The sequence below is a fragment of the Nannospalax galili genome, unplaced genomic scaffold (genome assembly GCF_000622305.1).
Source record: "Nannospalax galili isolate Female #2095 unplaced genomic scaffold, S.galili_v1.0 scaffold777, whole genome shotgun sequence".
Lineage (NCBI taxonomy): Eukaryota > Metazoa > Chordata > Mammalia > Rodentia > Spalacidae > Nannospalax > Nannospalax galili.
Genome location: NW_008341810.1, coordinates 311,823 through 335,896, shown reverse-complemented (window position 1 = coordinate 335,896; position 24,074 = coordinate 311,823).

Genomic DNA, 24,074 nt, shown 5'->3' with positions numbered 1-24,074 from the left:
CTTTTTCCTTTAAGAGACCCAGGGATGAATTGATTGTTATTTGGGTAAAGTAAAGCCAAAATGAGGCTCACTCATTCAAGAAATGGACAGGCCAACTGACTGAGCAGAGGGTGTGCTGCTCAAAGTGGACTCCCTGATGAACTGTGACCTGAGAGATGTAAGACAACTAAACCCTTTCCTCCCCAAGTTGGTATTGGTCAGAGTGTTCTGTCACAGCAATCAAGAAACAAACTAGAACAGGGACTGTTACAGAAGTTGCTTTATTTTCTCTTATCTGACATCCCTTAAGGCTATAAATAATGATATAGAAATTAACTGCTTGGGTTTGAATTGGCATCCATGATTTCCCAGCCTGATTTTCAGCTCTCTGTGCTTCAGTTCCCTCTTCTGTTAAAACAGATTTAAACATTCTACCAATGCTATAGTGCTGGTGTGAAGTTTGAACAAGCTTCTATAGACAGGTCAAGTCTAGAACAGTAAGAGCTCAAAACAAGTATCACTTCTGTCATATTATTGGCCATTTGTTTCCTTTTAGTATTTCTGTGACCAAATAGTTGTGAACACAGTGGAAATAAAATTAAACTATCTCACAACTTCAAAAAAAAAAAAAGTGGACTTCTGTCAGCCATGTCCATTAACACATGTTGGCTTTCTATTTACATCAGTTCCTTTTGCTTTTAAATTGAGATGCCATGGAGTTTTGTAATTATTTATCAATTATCAATTACTGACTTATCTTTGTGACCTATTAACAAATTTCTTTAATAATTAGTTTTCTGAATATAAATTTACAGACATGATAAAAAGTATTGATGCTTTTACATTCAAAAGTCATACTTAATATTTTCCCACTATTTTAAGAGCTATTACTATTAGAAAAAACATAGATCCCATATTCAAATATTGATTAAATACTTATATTAGATTATAGCACAAAATATCTATGAAATATATATTTCTGATCTCAAAAGACTCCTAAGAGAATCTTTCACCTTATCTCACACAAAAGTATGTTGTCTAGTATTTACTTATGTGTGATTTAAAATAATACTGTTAAGTTATGATTAGGGTAAAGTTTTAAGAAAAGTGTTGTGTTATATAAACATATTTATTCTTTGAGGTTTGGAGCAAGGGGAAAAAACTGACACTTAGGCTGGAAGAGACTGAAGCTGCAGATCTCAGGGCCAATTAATTTGCTGTGTAAATTAGAACCTTGCTTCAAAATATGTTGTTCTTTTACTGTCTTATCAGCATCCTTGAAATATTTGAATTTTGGCAAAAAGGGAAAAAAGTTCATATTCCAAATCCTTGTTTATATAATCAATACATTTTTGTCTTTTCTCCAGGATCCACAACTATCATCTCAAAAGTGAAATTTGGCCCCAAGGCATATTGTTCCATTATTTTAAAGTAAGACATAGATTTTTAAATCTTTTATATACGGATTTCACAAAATAATCACAAAAGACTAAAGAGTTAATGCAGGAAAGATTTGCATATTTCAATCTATTCAAGAATAATTAATATGGACGTTTACCTCCATGATTAAATATTTCAGTATCTCACCATTATTCTGTCAATTCTTCCCAGAATATTTAACACAATCATGAAGATTCATAATGCATAATTCAGCCCCCAATATCACATACTTTATTCTCTGTCTGCTCTCTTCTTTCTGACTTCCAACAAGTCAGGCCATCTTTTATATCCTATTAGCATCATGTTTCCCCTACCGTACTCACTAACTCGCCTCATTATAATCATGAGTCCTTTTTCCTAGGTACTCCATTCCATCACTACCTCTATGTTTATACATACAATGATGCATCTTTAAAGATGATGATGTATGCAAAGAACAGTGACAAACATGTACAAGTATCACTGCAATAGGCGGAGTCTCCAGTCTTAGCTGAAGAACTATTGGCAGCTGATTACTACTGGGTGAGGAAGAGCTGATCTTCAAGGGAGGGACTTTAGATAGGCTGACTAGACCTCAGTGGATGAACTTGTACTGAGCGATGTCTGGGGGCATTAACTTGACTCGATAGGCCTTAACACAAATGACAGAATGCATGAAATCCAGTGGGGGAGTCAATGGAAGGTGTCAATGGGGAAGGAGGGAGGTATAAAGATGATTATGATGCTCTGTATGAAGTACACAAAAATTCAATTAAAAAATTACAAAAGAAGATGAAGATGTATTTCAGTGCATTGTTAGGCAATTTCTTTGTGTGAGAACATCACTGAGTATACTTATACTATCCAAATTATAATACCAAATTAAGCTATGATGCCACTAGTTGATATAAACTCATGAAACCACTGTCCTATATTCACTGCATGTTGTTAGTGGTGCTTGACTGCACTTCAGCTTCTTTGGATCTCTAGGACCTGGTCCTCATGAAGTGTGAACTTCTATCATTTTTTCAATCTTCTTTCAAGTACACATCACAATTTTAAGCAAATACTTTTATTAATAGAGCTAAATGTCTATCTTGCATTGATTTAACTTCTGTCCATCAAGGCGATCTTTTGTTTTCTGCATTTTAAAGCAACCCACAAGTATAAACCCTCTTTTCTGAAATGGAGAAAATGACAAAGTCTGTTGCATAACACAGTTGCAAAGCGGGGATGAAGAATGTGTGGGAAGTGCCTAGCACAGATTGGAGCAAACAGACTTTTGCTGCAACACTTGGAGCCGAGGATTCTTGTTGAATCGGTAATGCTTCACTGGTACACACAGGCATTTCATTGATTTCTTTTGGAATGCCTGGATAATTGAGGAGGGCATCTAGAGTACAGCAAAGTGAAGACACCTCCACAGGAAGGCAGGAAGTGTAAAACAACCATCTGAGCCTTATTATGTGTTATTAGGTAGTGTGCACCATGGTTCATAGAAAGGTCTACAATAATCATACTTTGGTTTTTGAATAAAAGAATAAATAGCAAAAAAGGAAGAGATATATTAATGTATACATACATATAGACAACTAAACATCATCAAACAGAGCAATTGCAACATCCAGTGGAAATTGACTGGGGACGCCCCTTTAAGTCAGCCATGTAGAGTTCTCAATAGAGACACTACAGGCAGAGAACAGTGCCCCCTCAGCTGAGGCTTCCAGGTAAATGAACAAATAACAGTAGAACGGTAACGTCATTAAATCATGGTCTTATAACCATCCAGTTGAAACCAACTGAGGAATCCCCCTTAAGACAGCCATCAGGAGTTCCCAGGGGGGACTTCTCTATAGAGCAGTATCCCCTCAGGTGACTCTTCCAAGTAAAAGAGCAAACAGCCGCATATAGAAATAGCATCATCCAAACAAGTGCTTGCAACGCGTAGGAGAAGCTGACTTGGGAAGTTGAGGTCGTCAGCCAGAATTCCTGATGGCGTGTTTTCTCCATGGCTGAACTTCCCATGGCCAAACTTCCAGCTTCTCTTTCCTGTTGTAGGTGCTTTTATATCATGGGATTAAAACGGTAATAGCATCAGTTGGAAATATTTTAGCTTTCTGCTCTCAAGGATACAATGTTTTTACTCTTGAACTGTTTTTCATATTTCTCCTATCTGTCACAGATTTGGAGGTCCCAGCCTGTCACCAGACAAGGGGCTTTGGAGAGTGCTTTGAGACAAAAATCCCTCAGGAAGTGGGGGGAGAGGTGACCCACTTCCATAGCCAGACTCTCAGTGTACTGCAGCAGTACATGGCCATTTACCATCTAATGTATATCATGCATAGCTTACAGCAAGAACATAGTAGAATTATCATTTCCTGCTTTCTAAAGGTAGAGGCCCTGGGCTGGTTTCTGACTTTCTCCCTTTAGCTCATTAGAAATTTCCTCTTACTGCTTGTCATTATCTCCAATGTAATTCCTTACCATATTCTCACTAGCCTAATGAAATCCAAGAGATAATAATAATTTAATATTTGCACACTTGTATTCTACCAAGCCCTATTCAAAGGGCCTGCAATCTATGAACTCATTTCTCACAGTGATCCTACGAAGTAGGATTCATTATTATTCCTAATTCTGAAACAGGTTGCCCTGGTTACATGTTTCATAAGTGGCTGAGCTGGGGTTTGAATGGAGCTAGCAGAGGTCTTGAGTGGCTCCTGCTTTCAGCCACTTCATCGTGCTGGTGTAAAGGTTCTAAAGGCAATTCTCTTGTTCACAGCACTGGCAAATCTGCCAACTGAGATAGTTTCATCTTCTGCCCTTGCAGAATATGATAGAATCAGTTATCTATGCCAATTGAGACAAAAACATTTCATTTTTCTATAACTTTGCTCAAAATCACCAAAACAGAAGGAAAAAATACTAGGTCTTATCAAGTTTATCAAGGTATCCATATCAAATATGAAGTTATCCCTGAAGTTATCCAGCTCATGAATCTTCAAATATAGAACGAGGGGAAGGCAGTGGTCCAACCAGGGGTAAAAATACTGTTAAGTCAATGGGAAGACAGGAGTAGACATCAGAGGAGGAAACGGAAAACACGAAGGGCAGAGGCGGTAGAAGGCAGCTGTAGAAATAAGAGAAATAAGGCATAAGGGCTGGGTTCAAGTTCTCCAGGATGTTTTTGACCTACAGATGACTCCACAGAAAAAGTGCAAGGAAGGAAAGTTCTAATGCCCACGAATTTAACTCAGCATATTCTTTGCTCTAATCCATAGAAAGATTTTAGCCCTTGCGCTGGTTAGTTTCTACCATCAACTTTGCACAACCTACAGACATCTGGGAAGAGGGAATACTAGTTGAAGAATTTCCACTATCAGACTGACTGATGGTCATGTCTAGAAGAGGCTGTCTTGATTTATAATTGATTCAGAATGGCCCAGATGACTGTGCATCACCCCTAGGTCTAAAGAAGAAAACTAGCTGAGCATGAGCCAGTGAGCGATCCCGAAAGCAGCATCACTCCATGGTTTCTGTTCAGTTCCTGCTTGAGGTCCTTCCCTGACCTCCTCAATGGACCGCCACCTGGAAGTGTAAGCCAAAATTAAACACTTTTCTTCCTTAAGTGGCTGTTTTTTGTGTTGTTTATCACAGAAGTAGAAATCAAACTAGAATATCTCTATACTATATAAATGAATACAGTTAATATTTTCTTTGAAAATAAAAAAGTTACCTTGTTTGGAAGAGTCCATATCTTAACAATGTCAAACAATGAAGCAATACCAAACCTTCTCTTAAATTATTTAGAAATGATAAAATAACAGTAATCATGATATGAATTTTTAATGCTTACTGCTGAATATTCCATAGGTGCATTATGTCTTTGATGACATGATCTACTAAAATGGAAAATTCCTTATTCTCTCATGGTAACTATTCAGTTTCTTCTCTATACTTTCTGCTTTTTCTTAAGGTAGTTTTAGTCCTAAATGATGCACGTAATATTTTTGTAATGTTCTAATTTTTAAAGTGACTGAGAATTGACAAGCAGGACCTAATGAAGTTAAAGCAAGTTTCTAAGAAAGCAAACTTAAAAGTGATGGCATTAATAAGTGGTTTAAAAATTAATCCAAATAGTTATCTAGGTGATAAATTTTTCTAAATATATGCAACATGAAAAGAATAGGCTGTAGTTAGAAAAGATTGTTTTCTAGGCTATGAATAATGCTAACTAGGGTCCTAAAATGGGAGATAAAGGCAACATATTTTTCCTGCAGCAGCTCAATTCAAACATCTACCATGGCACTATATGTTGGTTTATAAAAATCTTACACAAATACAGCTTTATGTACCCAACAAAGTTTTGGGTTTTAACTGCATTTTAACAACTATGCCACATACAGTCTAGGATCTTATCTCTGGCTAAAGAAGATGGTCTAATCCAAAATGACTAAATCTATTATTTCTTCAGTAGCTACTGTTGAAGCAACAAGCAAGCGGGATATAAACATTTGATTGCTTTGTTGTGAACTTTTTCTTGTGTGTAATGAATTCGTCTACAAATGGAAATTAGAACTGAGGAGAGAAATGAAGAAATTTGAATGTCATAGGAATCCAAAAAAAAAAAAAAAAAACTTCAAACTATTCTGATTTTGTACAGTGCTTCTTGGTGGGAATTAATGAACTTTTTCATGTCTAGAAATTTTAGCCTAATGAATTTTCACATTGAAGAAAACTTACTACATCCCAATATAAAAAGGATGTCAAAGAAATATCACCAAAATGGTTTGAACATCTGGCATGCAGTCCAACAGTAGAGGGAAAACAAGACTGGATCATAAATTGTATTATGATTCTTGGCATAGTGAGGAAAGGGTGCGTATTCAGTCTGTGAATATTGCTGTGAAGATGCTCTACTACTATAATTTATTGGTGAATTTTTCATGAAGATAAATTGGCTTGTACATGTTTTATCTTTTGGGTGTATGATGGATGTTTCTGTGTGTGAGTCCACATTTGTGTATGACTCTGCATACTGTGAGAAGAGGACGGCCCCCACTGTTAGTCCTGCTTTCCACCTTGTTTGAGACAGTGCGTCTTTTTGCTTCTGTGTACGCCAGGCTAGCTGACCCCGGCGCTTTAGAGGATTTTCTTTTCTCTGTGTCTGTCTTCCATCTGGCCTTAGGAGCGCTATGATTACAAATTCGCGCTACTGAGTCTAACTTTATTTACATTGTGGGGATCTGAACTCGAGTCCAAATGCTTATGTCCACAGGGAATTCTCCCTAGTCTATGATGCCATTTTAATATGAGAAAGCCTTCTTCTCAGGACCCTTCCTCATTCTGCAAGTACCTTTTATTCTAACGTCATTAGACATCAATGTCTCTGCATTGGACTTTAATCTGGCTACAGTTTGTGGCTGGAAAACTGAAGACGAAATATGCAGATTGGGTACTGAACCTGAAATGTCATTATTAACCATTCTGAGATAAGGAGGTATTTTCTAAGATGGTGGCCCAAAACTATGGTTGTGTCACCTACGAAACTTACGAAAGTAGAAATAGGCGTGTGAATCAAACCCTCTTAGTGGAGTGACAACTTACTCATTTTCCCTTGTTCTCTTTGGTGATTCTGATCCACAATGCTGGTTCAAACCCCTGGACTAAATTACTAGTGTAGAACTTTATAATTTAGGAAGACTATCCCAATTTATAAAGCCATTTAACCTGGTGTGAAAGGCATTGTTTTCATTTTATAGAAAGAGGGCTTAAGGAAGGTTAAGTGTGTGAAATGGCTACTGATTTGTAATCCTAACACTTGGAATACTGAGGCCAGAAGATTACAAATTTGAGATTGACCTGAGCTCCAAAGTTAGGTCAAGGTCAACTGGTATAAACAGTAAGACCCTGTCTCAAGAAACCAAGGACTGTGGCTGTCACTCAGCGGAAATATGTTCATGTTGTGTGTGCAAGGTGGGGAGGTCCATCTCTAGCGTAGGGCAGGAGTAGAGCACAGAGCAAAGTTAAATGATCACCTCAGAGAGCATACTCTGACACACATCTATTAGGAATTTTGAGCTTCAGAAACAAAATCAATGGCTTTTTAAATTAGCCATAATATACATATAAAAATGGTCATGGAATTAATGTGTAGCCCCAAGAAGTCTCACAAAGAGAACACATACCATGTAAAAAGCTTCCTATTGACCCATCAGTCAGGAACTGCTACAGTGATGGTGGGGGCAGGAGTGTAAATAATCATTAACCTTATTTCTAGAAGCATAGCTTAGAATCACCCGATGATTGTTATATTGTTTGTGCCTTCAGATAAATTGATCGCTTAGTGTAAACCCTTTCTGTTGTTTTTTCCCCTACTGATTGTTGTATCTATGAAGCTTATTCACACTGCTTCACATAGTGGTGTTAATTTGACACAAGTGGTTATATTGATCCTTGGCATTAATACCAACTGTGTTTCTATTCTAATACTGGCAAAATTTCAGCAGTGCCAGTTTATAGCTATTGGCGCTCAACATTATAGTTCAAAGCTTTGGTGAACATGCTCTATTACATATCTAGGGTAAGCCTAGAGTTTTTAAAATTTTAACTTGGTAGAAACTAGCCCCTTGTCTTACCCTTCCAAATACTTCTCATCTTAAGAAAATTCTCTTATGTGTACTTACTTCATTAATCAAGGCTCTTCTGTAAAAAATTGCAAATGATAGTATTCTGTAAGGTATGCTATATTTAGTAATTCATATTTTAAGGGGAGTAGTACTTTTATTTAAAGGGGCAAGATTGTGAACTTTTAGAAATCAGTGAACTTGGAGAAAAGAATTATGCATAGAGCTCAGAAAAGGTTTTACTCTTGTTAGACTTATAATTGTACTTTAGATCCCTTGGATAAAATGTTATGCATAAAACAAAACAACTAATTAATACATTAGTTATTCATAGGTACATTGACTATGATTATCATTCTCTGTTTACCCCATTACCACTTTAACCCAATATACTGGTCAGAGTATGTCAGCTTGCTCAGTTAGTGTATTTCATGTGTACTTTAGATGACATCATCTCTGTCCATCCTATAGCTTAGCATTACCCCAGACTCCTCTTCTATGTGTTCCAAGGATCACTGGACATCTCCTAAGGGCTATTTCCCCATAAGCCCTAATTTTCTCAAGTATGTCATTGGAATGACAACATTTTCATTGTATTAAGTAATGTGATTGTATTAGGAGTCTAGTACAAGTATCTGGTGCTGAACAAGTGGTATCATTAGCTGCTTAAGGTCAGGAACTGTTTTATTCATCTATGTACTCATAGCTGATAGGAGAGTACTTGTAAATTTTTACATAAATTTTGGTTTATCTAAATTCTGCTGGCTAGAGGATGCCATTCTCATTGAAGAAGACAGTCTCTAGGCCCTTTGCCCTTCTGGATGTAAACTGAATTATTAACATTAATATAAATCAATATTTATGGTTTCCAAATCTATTACCATATGGAGAACATTTCCAGGTGACATCACATTTGAGGGGTTCCTGTAAAGCCAGGCTGTATTCCTAGTGGAGTTAGAACCTATTTTAGAAGTACAGAATGAGTTTATGTTGGAGATGTAGTCATTAGGAAAATAAATTATTTGAATTCATTGTCCCTATCTTCAGGCCCATCTCCACCTCTGGCTGAGTATGTTAATGAAACCAGTTGAATCATTTTAACTTCTTTCTAGCTCCTAGACCCTGTTTCAGTGTTAAATTGTAATCATCTCTGAATGATACAAATCGTCACATGTGGCACATGGTGGCATGCCTTTATTCAGGAGATAAGCATCTACAAACACTGTGTTTCTACTATGAGGACCACTGATGCCATCATAATGTCAGTCAACAATGCCAAAGCAAATATACAAATTAATGCTGATGGTCAACAGATATCTTTGACTCTGGATGCCCTCATGAATAAACATAGGAGCAATGTTGAATCTGCATGCATGCAGGATACTTTCCAGCCTCCTCACCCTTGTGACCATTTCATACCACAGGAAACTATAAACTATATATAACATTCACCTTTTCCCTTAAAGGGAACTTTTTATGGGTTTTCTTTGGCCTAGTTGTATTTGGGGGCCACTTTTAAGTAACATGGGGCTTTATTAAGTAACAGTGCCATACTACGACATCTAATTTCTTAACTGAGAGGGCCATTAAGTGATTAATGGTCAGGTAGTATATAAAGTGTGAATGTGCTTGGTAAAGAAATGGTTCATGTCCCACCGGGGATAGAACAGAATGGTGTGTTTTCATCCTATGACTCAGAGCAGCATGGAATTCAAAATTAATCAATTGTTAAAATTTATTTATTTACTTATAGGCAAGCACATGCCACATCATGTGTTTGGAAGTCATCTGTTAACTTGTAAAAGTCATTTCTCTCCTACCATGTGAGTTCCAGTGACTCAGCTCAGGTTGTCAGGCCCAGCTTGGCAGCAGAAGTCTTTACCCACCGAGCTGGCTCATCAGTACTGAATTCTTCATATTTTTAATTTTCCTTTTAGTGTTTTTGGACCAAGGTTAACTAAAACTGTAGAAAGTGAATCTGCAGAGATGGAAGAATTCTATCCACAGTTCAGAGGAAGAAGCATAATGCAAATTTTGCATCGTTTGGCCCTACTTGCCCTCCACAGTCCTGTCTAAAGTTGCTCTGCCACTCTGCTGCTCATACACACTTTTCAGCCACGTTGGCGACCTAACAGTATCAGGCAGTTTTAAAAACTTTGCATATTTGAAAGCCTGTGTCTATAGTGGTTTTATCACTGGTCTTCCCAAATTGAAACTCTCTTTAAACTTAAACTCTCAAGTCAAGTATCACTTTCCAAGACAAACCTTCCCTGCTTCCCTTCAAGTAGGGATGACCAGTCTTATCCTGCATAAATCATTGGCATTTGTAGCTTATGACTTGATTGTTACATACTTAACGTGATGCCTTTAGTAGTGTTGGTCATGGCAGTAGAAGTAAGACTGGACAGTGGTCCACTTGACTTCACAGAAGTATATTGGGTATGAAGACCAAGTCCCTCAACCCAGAAGGATGCACAAAGAAGTGAAAGTTTCCAGTCAAAGATTAGCAAGCAAAGCTTGTAGCAGTGATTTGATCCATCAGGAGAGCAGCTATAGACCAGTTCTGAATCTATCAGGAACCCTGCAGATGGTGCTGAATGGAAGTACTAGCATGGCTGGTGCAAGGCTACAGAAAATGAGCGAAACAGGGGAATGGTGATCAGGTCTGGAATGATGGCACATGCAACGAGGAAACCCTTGGCTAGGGTTTGCTGGCCCTAAGTGCCATGGCTCTTGAAGAAGGGCTGCAGATAGTTCTTGCCTTTATATCCTCCTTGAACTCACAAGGCTTGGGGTACAAAATGATGATGAAAATTCAGCTGTTACATTTCTCACCTACAGTCATTACAAATAATTCCTGTAAGCCTAGATGGGAAAAGTCCTAGCCAGCTGGTCTGTATCAGTTATTATTACTCTGGGTCAAATGTTTTCCCCCTTCTTTCTTTAACTTATTGTTTGGATGGGTTTTTGTGAGGTAAGGAGCAAACACTGCTCTTTAGTCGTATTATTACTATCCGTGAGATTTTGGGATGAGTTGCCAAATTTCCCTCTTGTTTAATTTTCTCCTATGTAAATTGATGATATTAATCATAGCTAATAATGCATAAGTCATAGGGTTGTTAGGGTAATAAAATGAAGTTTTAACCAATAGAATCTTAGAACTGTGTCTGGCACTTAATAAATTCTGTATAAATACACACTTTCATAATGGAACAACTGAAGATAGAATACTAGGTAGGGAATTTTAATGGGAGGGTTATTATTTTTTTTCTTTCCACAATTGTCTAAATTGAATTTGAAATTCTAAAAGCAACGATGGGCTATCTGCAGGCTGAGGGCACATCCTACAAAACCCACAGGTTTCAATCATCAGTAGTATTTTCTTTAGAGATTCAAATATAACAATGGTGGCGACACTCTCTCACTCTTTCCTATTATATAATGTCATCTATAATAATAACTGCATTAGTTATGGAAATCATTATATTCTAAGAGCTGAATCATCTACATGCAAATGAGTTCAGCATGATTTCCTTAAGCATGGTAATCATCAAAAAGAGAATATTCATTTTCTTTCATTAGACTATGTCTAAAACAAGTTAGCAAGGTAAATGGTGGGGGGGGCAATTCTCCACTTCAAATGTTCTTGTGGCCTCCTTATGAAGAATAGGTTTCCCCAGATGATATGGACTGAATGTTTGTACTCAACACAAAATCATATTTTAAAACCTAATTCCCCAAAAAATGATGTTAGGGGCTATGTGGTCATAAAGATGAACGCCTATCAATAAGAGTAGTGCCTTGTAAGAAGACACCAGAGCACCAGCTTTTGGTCCCTCAGAGTTTTTTTAGCAGTATGAGCATAGGAAGAAAAGGGTCATCTGCCTACCACTGTTCACGAAAACCCAGTCATACTGCCATATTGTAACATGTCTATACTTATTGTGGGTGGACATATGTGCAAGTGGAGTTAGGGGAGAGGTTGGAGGACAATTTGCAGGAGTTGATTCTCTCCTTCCATTATATAGATTCCTGAGATTGAACTCAGGTCATCACACTTGGAAGCAAGTGCCTTTTCCCAGTGAGCCATCTTATCAGCCCCAAGCTGTCATCTTGATCCAGCTTCCAAAAACCATGACTCATACATTTCTCTTCCCTAAGCCACCTAATCTACTACATTTTTGCTAAAGTAGCCCACACTGATGGCAATACTAAATGATCATAGTTTGCTCTTAAAAATAGCACTTCTTATGTATTATTTTGCTTCTCCTCATTTTACATAGGAAAATTGGTTTTCTCTGTTTTAAAAACTGTTTCACACTGGCTTTGTCTGAAGGGGACAAAGATGCCGATAGCTGAGTATTGAGAATACCTCTGACTAAGAACAGTGCTTTTAGCAGATCGTCCAATTCTGTGATGATGTTCAGTCCTTCCTGGATCCTATGCATTTTGGTTTATGCATCTCTAAGTTTAATGATTTGAGTGCTCACACCCTATAGAGTAAAAGTGACTATTTTATGAGTTGGATTCTTTATAAGCCTTATGAAAATAAAGGAAAAATTGGAAAAAATAGAAATAGAAAGTACCTGGACCTAACTCCTCTTTGTTCTCTCACTGATGGGCTCATGGAAATACTGATCCTTCAGTAAATCTTTGCAGATATTTGACACTGATAAATATCACATTCCCTGCTGACACAAAAACTATGATAGAACTTTTCCTTTTCTGTATGGGAAAACCTTTGGCTTCCTGGATTTGGGATTCAGTTTTGAGTTCAGTTTTATGTCGACTCTGCCTCCCGTCACTGTGCAGGACCAGAAGTACTCCACAGCTCACTACCTTTGTAAGACTATATTAGGAGTGCATGCTACAAAGGGACAGCACATACAAGTGCATAAGTGAGAAGTCTTTCCTGATATAGTTAGGTAAATTTAAGCCCCCTAGGAAACAGCTTCAGACAAAATGTGGAGTATAATATGAACATTTTTGTTTTGGAAGAAAAAAATTCTAAAGGTTTTTCTGATATCTTTAGAAATTTGTCATATTTACAGCTTAATTTAAATCCTAACAAATAGAAAATTACACTGTACACATCAATATGTTAAATATAGATTTTAATTTCACTGATCAGTTTCTCAAACTTAAACATAGAAAATCAGGATATGATTCAGCTGAATTTCCAAACCCTTTACAAACTCTGAGCCCTATTCATTTCTTTTAAAAGTATTTTTTTAATTTTATGAGTGTATTGCCTGCATGTGTGTATGTGCACCCATGTCATGCAATGCCCACAAAGGTCAGAAAAGGGAGTGAATTCCTCTGGAACTGGAGTTAGCCTCCATGGGGGTGCTAGGAATCAAACCTGGGTCCGCTCTAAGAGTAGCTAGTGCTCTGAGCTGCTGGGCCATCTTTCTATCCCCACCTTATCCATTTCTAAACAACACAGACTTACATGTCCTAAGAAAACCACATCCATACATTTAGAACCGATGTATTATGTACTAGTGAGGGAAAAAAGGCCCAGTGGCCTCATACATATGGTGATAGGATTCTAAAATTATCTGACAGTGAGTCATGATAATTGAAAACTACAGGTATGTTTAGAAGTACAGGTCAATAGTGCTGCCTTTAAGAGGTGATTTCTATATCTTTGAATTTCATTGCAGATGCTCTCTCTTATTTATCTTCCTGGCGGTAAAAACAGAGACAAGCTTTATGTGAACACCGGGATGTCCATTAGTAGCATTTTCAGGCAGGCACATTTAAAATGCTAATTTAAAATGCTAACAGTCTCAGTACTTTGCACAAACTAGCAATCGTTTTTTTATTGGATGGAAATGTCTCCTCCCCTTAATTATCCTCTCTGAATATCTACTCCTGACATTTGAAGAAAAGCACACTCAAATTTCCTTTGAAATTTAGTTTGTGCTAAATTAGGGCTGTTTAGTGGGAAGTGAGTTTCACATTTGTTAAGTGGATTTGGTTATAAAAGTTTGATTGACTTAAGACTGGAAGTGGGTGAACACAGCCAGTGGCAAGCATATGAGAAATCGTTGTAGGTGGGGAAGAGGTCACTGTCAGAGGTCATGAAATTGAGCATGATTTGGTTATAAAAGTTTGATTGACTTAAGACTGGAAGTGGGTGAACACAGCGAGTGGCAAGCATATGAGAAATCGTTGTAGGTGGGGAAGTGGCTCACTGCTGTGGCCTGTGATTCCTGGGCTTTAGGACACACAGCTGTGGATCAGAGGTCATGAAATTGAGCATGGGCGGCTTTTCTAGGATTGTGCAGTAACAAGGCATCCAAATGTTACCCACTCACTAAATATGGCATCTGTAGTTTGTATGAGTCTTTCATTATGGGTGGAATGAACCTTATTTCATTCCACAGAACAGGATGGAACCCTACAGTCAGAAATAGCTGCTTTGTAAGTGAATACTGAATACAGCTATCCAACATTTTTAGTAACTTAAGTTGGATGCTCTCTCTGTCTGTCTTCCTCTGCCCTTGCTTCTCTTCTTTCCTGGTCATTGAATATTTATCAAGCACAAACTACATGTCAGCAGTTTCAGGAGATGCTGGAAATGCAACAGCAAGTGACATAAATTGTGTAGTATCGTGGATAGAAGAAGGTAAGAGAAAATAAACAGATTAGATAAATGCTAATGCTCACAAGTGCTGTGGAGGACCCAAGCAGAGAGTTCAGTTAAAAAAAAATCATGGTGGTGGTAGTAAGGGGCAGAGCTCTGGTTAGTGCAGGATACCTGTGGTGGGTAACTGAGCAGTGGGCAGAGCGCAAGCATTGAAGATCTGGTGGAGAGAGTTCAGGGAGAGGGAGTGGGAGCTGCAGGGGACCCGAAGCCTGGAAGAGAAGTGATAAATCTGGAGAGTGGGAAGAAAGCGGACAGTCGCTGTGGTGACGCTGGTAGCTCTCCTCTTTATCTCTGCAAGACACTGGTCTCAGCCTGTATCTCAGGTCCCCCACCCCAGACCCCTGCTAGATGGATGCCTTCCTGCCTGTCTCCCTGCTTTTCACTTATCCGTTCTACTTCCATTTTTCTTTTTAAGTTTTTCTTACCTGCCTATTCTAAATATTACTATTTAGAACTCTAGATTGTTTCTATTAGAAAATGTATGATAAAGAGATAACATTTATTATCTTCTGAGTTTTATAAAGGTAATGGACTCTGTCCATCAGTGTTTTGTCCTTTGATCTAAGAAAAGTGGGTAGTAGCAGTGAGCCACTTTCCTACTATTTTTATTTTCTCATTTTTTTGTGCATTCGTGGGGGAACTGCTGTGTCACTGAGCATGACTGTGACCCTGTCACCTGGAGACAAGGGCCATCCTCCCTAGCAAGAGCATCTGTGCTGTGTTTTCGTCTCTCCGACCTCCTTCCAGGCAGGCAGGCAGGTAGGTAGGCAAAGTGACATTCAAGACAGAGTGGCCCTGAGTGTAGCCTTTCTTCAGCTGCTACTCACCTCACTGTCTTTTGAAATGGAGTATCATATTGTGGGATAGCTTGTCGCCAAGAGCTGACCAGCATGCTGTCAGCAAATGAAAGTACTCTTGCTTAGGGAAAATTGTCCATTATATTTTAGTTATCCTAAAATATATACTTCTGCATCTCCCGTAGATAAGGTAAAACTTTTCATGTCATATAGTAAATAGAATGAGGGGTTCACAGCTTCACAGACGCCTACAGAACAAGCTTGACCTATGACTCGCACCATGCTTGGGCTCCTTCTGTCATACCACTTATTCTTGAATGTCTCTTACCAGTGGAAATATTTAATTATGGCATAGCATGTCACTGTACTCTTTATTTTTTCATCCATACATCCATCATTTGTTTCAATCATTGGTCAGTCACAAGGTTATGTAATCAACAAGGTTTCCAGTGCTTAATATGTGCTGGGAACTTTACTAGTCAGAATGTAAAGATAAAAGCACAGTGAAAAGACTTACATCATATTTTCAGTAAGCTTTCAGTTCACAAAAGCACAGAATGTAGGCAGGCAGTGGCCTGGTGGCATCACAGTTGCTATAATGGAATCTGTACCAAGCTAATGGTAATTACTTTTTTGCAAAAGTAGTGGTCAGGGGGCAGAATTTAATTCAAAGGTCTTATATCAAACACTACCCAAGAGCAATGTCTGTTATACATGACTTCACGTATTTAGGATTTTTAAAATAACATAAAGAGCAATGTCTGTTATATATGACTTCATGTACTGAGGATTTTTAAAATAACATCTCACATTAAAAACCCCTTATCAACCTAGACTGTCTCTCCCTACCTTGAGGAATGCTTTGTAGTTTCATAGTAGCATCTAGTTACTCCGGGTAAGTGCTGGAGATACTCCTTGAGGAAATTACTCATCTATTGGTTTGTACCATAGATGAGTTCCTTGTGCTCATGAGTTCCTTGTGCATGCATGCAAAGTTGTAACTTCCCAAGGTCCACACAAGTTCAAACGCTCTCTGCTCTTTGCTGCAGAAGTCAAGGACTGAGCTCTTTGAAAGACTTTGCTCTAGACTTCCTTTCAGCTCAGTCTCTCAGTTTCTCCTTTCATCCTGCCTGGTCTTCTCCTTGCTTCCCTCTCTTCTTCTACAGGCCTTTCTCTGCCAATCCACTTACACCTGTGCACTCCAATTCTAAATGCTTCACAGCTTTGAAATTTAGCTCTGAAATATTAGAGACCAACTAAAACTAGGGGTGTAGCTCAGTGGTAGAGGGATTGCCTACTTAGCATGCACAAAACCCTGAGTGTAATTCCTGGCCCTTCAAAACCAATCCAAATGAAAAGGACCAACAGATTGTATTATCTTAGGTGACCGTTCAGTGCTTAGACAATCAAATTTAAATGCCATGTGACCTTGAACAAATTAACTACTTCTCCTAAGCTTCAGTTTTCTTAACATAATGATGAGACAGTAGTTCTCACTTTGTGGGATAATCAAGTATTCAGTAAGCCAATGCCAGTGTTCTAGTTTGTTTCTTCATTGCTATGACAAAATACTCTGACCAATACCAACTTGGGGAGGAAAGGGTTTATTTATCTTACATCTCCCAGGTCACCGTTCATCAGGGAGCCGCAGGAACCTGGAGGCAGGAGCAGAAGCACAAGCCATGGAGGAACACTGCTTACTGGATTGCTCCCCTGGCCCTGCTCAGCCTGCTTTCTTATACAATACACAGCAACCTTCCCAGGGGTGGCACCACCCACAGTGGCCTGGGCCCTCCCACATCACTCAACAATCATGAAAATACCCCACAGACATGGCCATAGGCCAGCCCAATGGAAGAAATTCCTCAGTTGAGGCTCCCTCTACCCAAGTGTGTCAAGTTGACACTAAATTGTGTCCAGCACAATTTACCCTTTGTCAACTTGACATACAGACACATCACTATTAAACCATAAGCTTTCCAATTCTTGTCTCCAAGATATGATGTTAACATTAATATCACAACATAAGACAGTACAACCTTTAAAACCCCACAGTCCTTTAAAAAATCCAAACACTTAAACGTCCAAAGTCTCTTTTAAAAGTTTCAACTGTGGGTGGGCTTCTGCAAAATCCAAAACAAGTACTGTCTTATTTCACAGGGAAGAATCGGGCACACCTAAGCAAAACCTAAGTCCAGCAAAGTAGCTCAAAGCTGGACATCTGGGATTCACTCACGATCTTCTGGCTCCAAAGGGTACTGGCAGCTCCACTGCTCTGACTCTGCAGTCCACAGCACACTCAGCTCATCTCGCAGACCCAGGCCAGCTCCATTCCACACCTACTGCTGTCCTTGGTGGTCGTCCCATGGTCCCAGCATCTCCAAAAAGCTGGGGTCACCACTGAAACTGAGGCTACACCTTCACCAGTGGTCTCTTCTTGCCTCTTGTGGTGCAAAGCCTCAGTTTCTCTCCATGACCCCTTCCATTCTGGGGTCTTCGCTGTAACTGAAGCTGCACTTTCACCTATGGCCTTTCCTGGCCTCTCAGAGTGCCAAGCCTCAGCTGCTCTATGTGACCCCTTCACATTTTCAACACCAGAACATGCAAGAGACTCTTACACATTACCAAGTCCTGCTTCCAGCTTGAAATAGAGGTGCAGGTCCCCTCTGTGTGCTGACCTGAGGAAATACCTCCCAGAAGACTCCACCACAGTGATGCTGGTCTCTTGTTACTTACAGCTGATTTTTCAGCCCCAGCTAACCAGCATCAATTGTCCCAGTAAAGCAAAGGTTTTGCTTCAGGTTCTAGTCTCTTCTTAATCACAGCTGATTCTTCAGCCCCAGCCAACCAAACTCACAGATTCTCAATCTAAAATCTCAAACGAACAGCCCTGATAGTCTCTGCTTCCCTTTGAAGCTTCACAAGCCAGGCCTCCATCTTCTACAACTCTTTCAGCATAACTGTTCCAAGCTCCACTGCAACAAACTCTTGAGCACGCAATGGCTTTTCCAGCCCAAAGTTCCAAACACTTCCACAGTCCTCCCAAAAACACAAAGGTCAGGACTGTCACAGCAATATCCCACTCCTGGTACTAATCTCTGTCCTACTTAGTTTCTTCATTGCTGTGACAAAATACTCTGACCAATACCAACTTGGGGAAGAAAGGGTTTATTTAGCTTACATCTCCCAGGTCACAGTTCATCAGGGAGCCCAAGGTAGGAACTCAGGTCAGGAACCTGGAAGCAGGAGCTGGAGCACAGGCCATAAGGAATGCTGCTTAATGGCTTGCTCCCCTGGCCCCTGCTCAGCCTGCTTTCTTATGCAACATAGGCCCACCTGCCCAGAGGTAGCACCACCCACAGTCGGCTGGGCCCTCCCACATCACTCATCAAGAAGATGCCCCTCAGACATGGCCACAGGCCAGTTTAATAGAGGCAGTTCCCCGATTGAGGCTCCCTCAACCAAGCTGTGTCCAGTTGACACTAAAGCTATCCAGCACAGCCAGTAAACCAGCAATGAAGTATTTTCCACCTTGTGTATCTTACCCTCCTGATTTCTACTAAATTACATAGTCATTTTGAAAGGAGGAGATAACATTTCGGGCACAAGGTATATTTAATAGAACCTAGTAGCATATGAAAAAGCACACAGGGATGAGATCAATAAATACAATTTTTCTTATTAAATTATAGTATGTTAATAGATTCAAATATCTTTGACTGCAGAGCAGCTTTGACCCTTTTTCATTCATAGTGTGGTGATAGATAACCCGTCTATGCTTCACATATTCCCCAGTGTGTATTTACATCATAGGTCTGTAATAAGGGAGAGTGACATGGCAGGTTATGATATTTATGTGAGCACCTGCCACTTTTTGTATAAAACAGCAAAACAACATTGAACCAAGCCAGGTACCTGATAACAAAGCCCACACAAAGATTTTAAAGTTGAATGATGATATTTTGGGAATACTGTTATTACAAGTGTTCTGCTTACAACTAAACTAAAAGCATATGTAGACAAATATAAATGCATAAATGAACAAAGTCTATATATACCTGAGAATAGTAACCTAATTATATTTTCCTGAATGGATTTGCAACAAATGTTTAAAATTCTGCAACAAGTATTTGAATAATTGAAAACAATATTTGCTGCTTATACTCAGAGGGCCATTATCCTTGTCTTCATATTCAACTCCTGAACATTAAATTAAATAAACAAAAGAAAGTGGCTTCTCTATGTTTACTCAAATATGATGATACTTTACTTTTTATAATTTTATTTGTAAAAAAATATTACTATTTATTGTATTTCCCTTCTTCTACCATGTTGGTTCTGGGGATCAAACTCAGGTCATTAGACTTGGCTGCAAGCACCTGAACTCACTGAGCCATCTTGCTGTACCTGTACCACATATATATAACTTAATTTTCCTAGTTCAGGAAACAAAAAGAATGAAGTTGTTGTAGTGCATTGGTGTGGAGGAAGGTCTTGGCATTCAGCCAACAGCCAGGCTCTGTAGGGTGGGGGAACACTTGCTGATCAGTTCAGCTCCGGATTCTGCAGAAACAACTCACAAGTCCGAGGTCTCCCACCAGGGATGCTGCTAAGGGGTCAGGAAGATTAGCATTCCCAGAGCACTGACAATCAGCAGGGTTTTCTTGGCTTCAACATGTTTCCTGCCTTTGGGCTCCTTAGCTCGGTCAGAGTTCAGCTTTATTGAGAAACTATTTCTTCTCATGATTAAGATTTTGACTTTTCAGAATTTTCTAATCCTTGGGGATATTCTACTTATGAACAATATGGACTATTTTGGAATAACAAGTACATATTTTCACTTTAAAATATAAATATATCTAAAAGTAAAACAAAAAGTTACTGTGATTGTAGTATTTTAAAGTGTCTCTCTTAAACAATAAAGACAATATAGCATAATTATCTGAGAATAAAAGACAATATTTTAATTGGAGCAAGTTTAGCATCTGAAAAATGCATATATTTTTAAAGTGTCACCATGAAATAGTCCAGGTACAATAATTCCACTTAAGGAGCCTGACTTGAACCCTGCTCACTTCTCTACCTTTATCTCATTTTCTAACAAGGGCTTGAGGCCTTAGTGTCACTAAAAGTAGAATGGGCTAGAGTGACCAGACTTTATTGTACTGTCTGTGACTCTTCCTTCTTACATTCAGGTTGTATAGGATGGAAAAATAATAACTTAGAAAACAAAAATAAGTGAAATAACAAAAATTAACTATTGTATTTAAATATAGGCAATACCTTTAAAGTAACCTGAGCTTTAAAATAGTAAATGGTTAAATCATTGAAAGCATTGCTCATTGTCATCATGGGCATCACTAACTTTAACTAGAGGGACCAAGAATGTGAATCTACAGAAGATGTGTGTGCTTTTTAGGAAGGTGGTGCTGACAGACTGAAAGATGTAGACCACTGGTGGGAAGTGAGACAACCTGGATTGATAAAACCATGGGACACTGTGAACTTTCTTGTAAGAGAAAGCTTTGAACAGACGATACCATGGCTTTCCAGAAAGAGACAAGTGTCCTCAGACCTCACATCCCTGTGAGAGTGTTTTCCAAAGGCAGCTCCCAGCCCCCTCACCCCCTCATTTGCTCATTTGAAGTGTTCCTCAGAGGTTGTAGCATTTTTCTCACTCTTGTAGGCATTGTTCAATGTATGCTTTGAGATTGGGTGACTCACAGATAAACGTTAGGCCTCTCTTTTCTTTCCTGGACTGGGATTTGCTACTTAATATTTGTGGAGTGCAACAAGGACCAGAAACAGAGCCAGGGCTAGAGAGCATCTGGTCACCAGGAAGAATGAGGCACCTGCAGTGAGATTAGGGGTCTGTGCTACAATTGGACTAAGTGTATGAGCCAGAGTAAGCCACCATTAAAACAAAAACAGGTAGGCAGGAGGAATCCCCGAGGCCAAAGATGTGTGACTGGAAAAGCCAAGAGCGCCAAGTTTAGTGTGACAGTTGCAAAGAGGGAAATTGAAATAAGACATAGTGGTGAGAAGGCTACAGAGAGAGCTATCTGCACCTGTTGGGCAGCGCCATGCATACATGTGCCACAACAATCCAGGGTCAGTTCCATGGTCAGTCCATATGACCTGATTGCTGGTGTGTTATATATTCAGTGAGAATGGTGGCTCCATATTCTAGCTTCTTTGAGAGTTTGTTTGGTTGGTTGGATGGTTGGTTTTGGTTTTTTGAGACCAGTTTCCCTGTAGCCCCAGATGACTTGGAATTCTCTATTTAGATCAGGCTGTCCTTGATCTCCCAGAAAGAGGTCTGCCTGTCTCTGCCTCCTAGGTGCTGGGATGAAGGTGTGTACCACCATGTCCAGCTCATATCGTATTTTAATGGACTCATTTTTAATCTGCAGGTATTGATCTTCTTCAATGTGTTTTGCCAATCATTAATTCCTTTTGATTTCTTTTAAGGAAGTTAAGCCATGCCTGATTGAGACAGTGGCGCAACTAACATATAGGCTGGCCTAACATGGCCTGCTATCTCAGTGCAAATCTGGGAATATGCTAACATAAATATTCTAGATCCAAGCCCCCAGCAGACAGAACATATTTGCTTTTATCTATCAAGTATATCAAATCAATGAATAGTCCTGCAATTTCCTTCCTTTTAACTTCCACTCACTTTTCCGATGAAATATACATCAGAAATTTTTAGAGGCTCCTTTCTGTCAGTCACTTTACAATCCGCTTCATTCCTCTTTCAAAGACTTTCATGAGGCAGTCTGCCTTGAAATCTATTTAAACTTGTTTTTAAATAGCATTTTATTTTGTTCATGCAGCAAGAGTATATTTGGCTCTAAATTCCATTCTCCTTGAAGGCTCTCTTTTCCCACTTACTCTTGGGGAAAACGAGGCTTGGTACTCAATGCAGTTGCAGTTCCTCTTTTAGTATTCTAACGAAGCCACTTCCAAGGCTTTCTTTACCATGGGGCCCATCAACTGAGTGCAGGGCTTCACTGGGTTTACATAAGAACAAAATTTCCAGGTACTTTAACATTTTTTTTTACTGACTTCTATTTCTAGCTAAGTGAAGTATAGCAAGTTCTTCTGCATCTAACAAAGGAATTATGTGCAATTTTGTCACAAATGCAGAGGGAAAATAATAATAATAAACAATAAATTATAGTTTTATATAGTTATACAGTATAATAGATATTAGATACACTTCTACATGCTGATACCTAATAAATATTTCACAGTAAAGTATACCTATGCATCACAGAATTTTTCTGGTAGTATGTTGATAGTGTTTCCTAACATAAACTTTCTTTTCTAATTCTGAATATTGTTTTTTATTCATTTATAAGCATTGTTTTGACAAGGAAGCATCAGAAAACTATAAAAGGGGTTCATTATACAAGAAATGTTAAGAACTTAAATGAATTTTTCAGACTTTTTTTTCCTACTTAAGTCATAGCTTAAAGTCTTTTTGTTTATCCTGAAATGCCCCTAAATAAAAACCTTATTTTTTCTCAAATCCTGTGATCTACTATTTTGTAGTGCAAGCTGAGTGAATGCATTTTTAGTGTCAGTTAGAAAAATGAATCAGACATTAAATTAGCACTTACTATAATGAAATCAGACCTGTGTAATTACGACAGTGCAATTACACACATCTGAAAATATGCAGTTTCCCTTTTCAGTATCAAATCATCAAGCTCTTGCTTGGTCATGAATGATAAAATGCTTTCTTGAGTACTGAATACAAGCATCGATTTCCCATGAACAAAAGCTTCTGCAACAGCTTAATTTATTAAATTATTTATTAAGTGTTCATAGCATACTAGTAACATGTAAATAATATTCTGTTGTATATGTTTGTGCCTAATATAACACAGAGATATGAAGTTTTAAATGTATTGAACTCAAATCACTCCAGTCTGTTTTAAGGTTAAAAACGATTTTATGGCTTGTTAAACATATATACACATATTTTTGCCTGTTTAATCTGATTAAGGTGAATTCTAGTATTAAACCTTAGTCCACATTGTCTCCTGACGGTTCAGTGTCTGAGGATGAGGCAGCAAGGCAGCTGTAACTGCAGCATTTGATGTGTTGGAGGAGTCTCTGCAATTCCACTGAGTGGCAAAGGGCAGGAATCAAGAGTCAATGACTGGACCCACACCAGCATCCTGCTCTACTACTTACTAGGTATGTGACCTTATTTAAATACCATTCACATCTCTGAATCCCTCTTTTAACAAACGGGAATAATAACATTGTAAGGAAATTATGGGAAGTCAGGGTTAAAGGAAGGAGGATGTGGTGGCACACACCTGTAATCCCAGTATTCAGGAAGCAGAGACATGAAGTCAAGACCAGCTTGGGCTGTATAGAGAGGCCCTGTCTCAAGCAACAACAGTAACAAAACAGCACCAGTAGCAACAATATTATGGCAAAAAGAGTTATATGGGAAATTCCTGCTACCATTATCAGGCATATGATTTTAGTTATATTTGTCAGAATCTGTTTATATATGTTCATTTCTAGAAATGAATTCAAGAGCATTGTCAATTCTTTTATTCTTATTTATTTTTA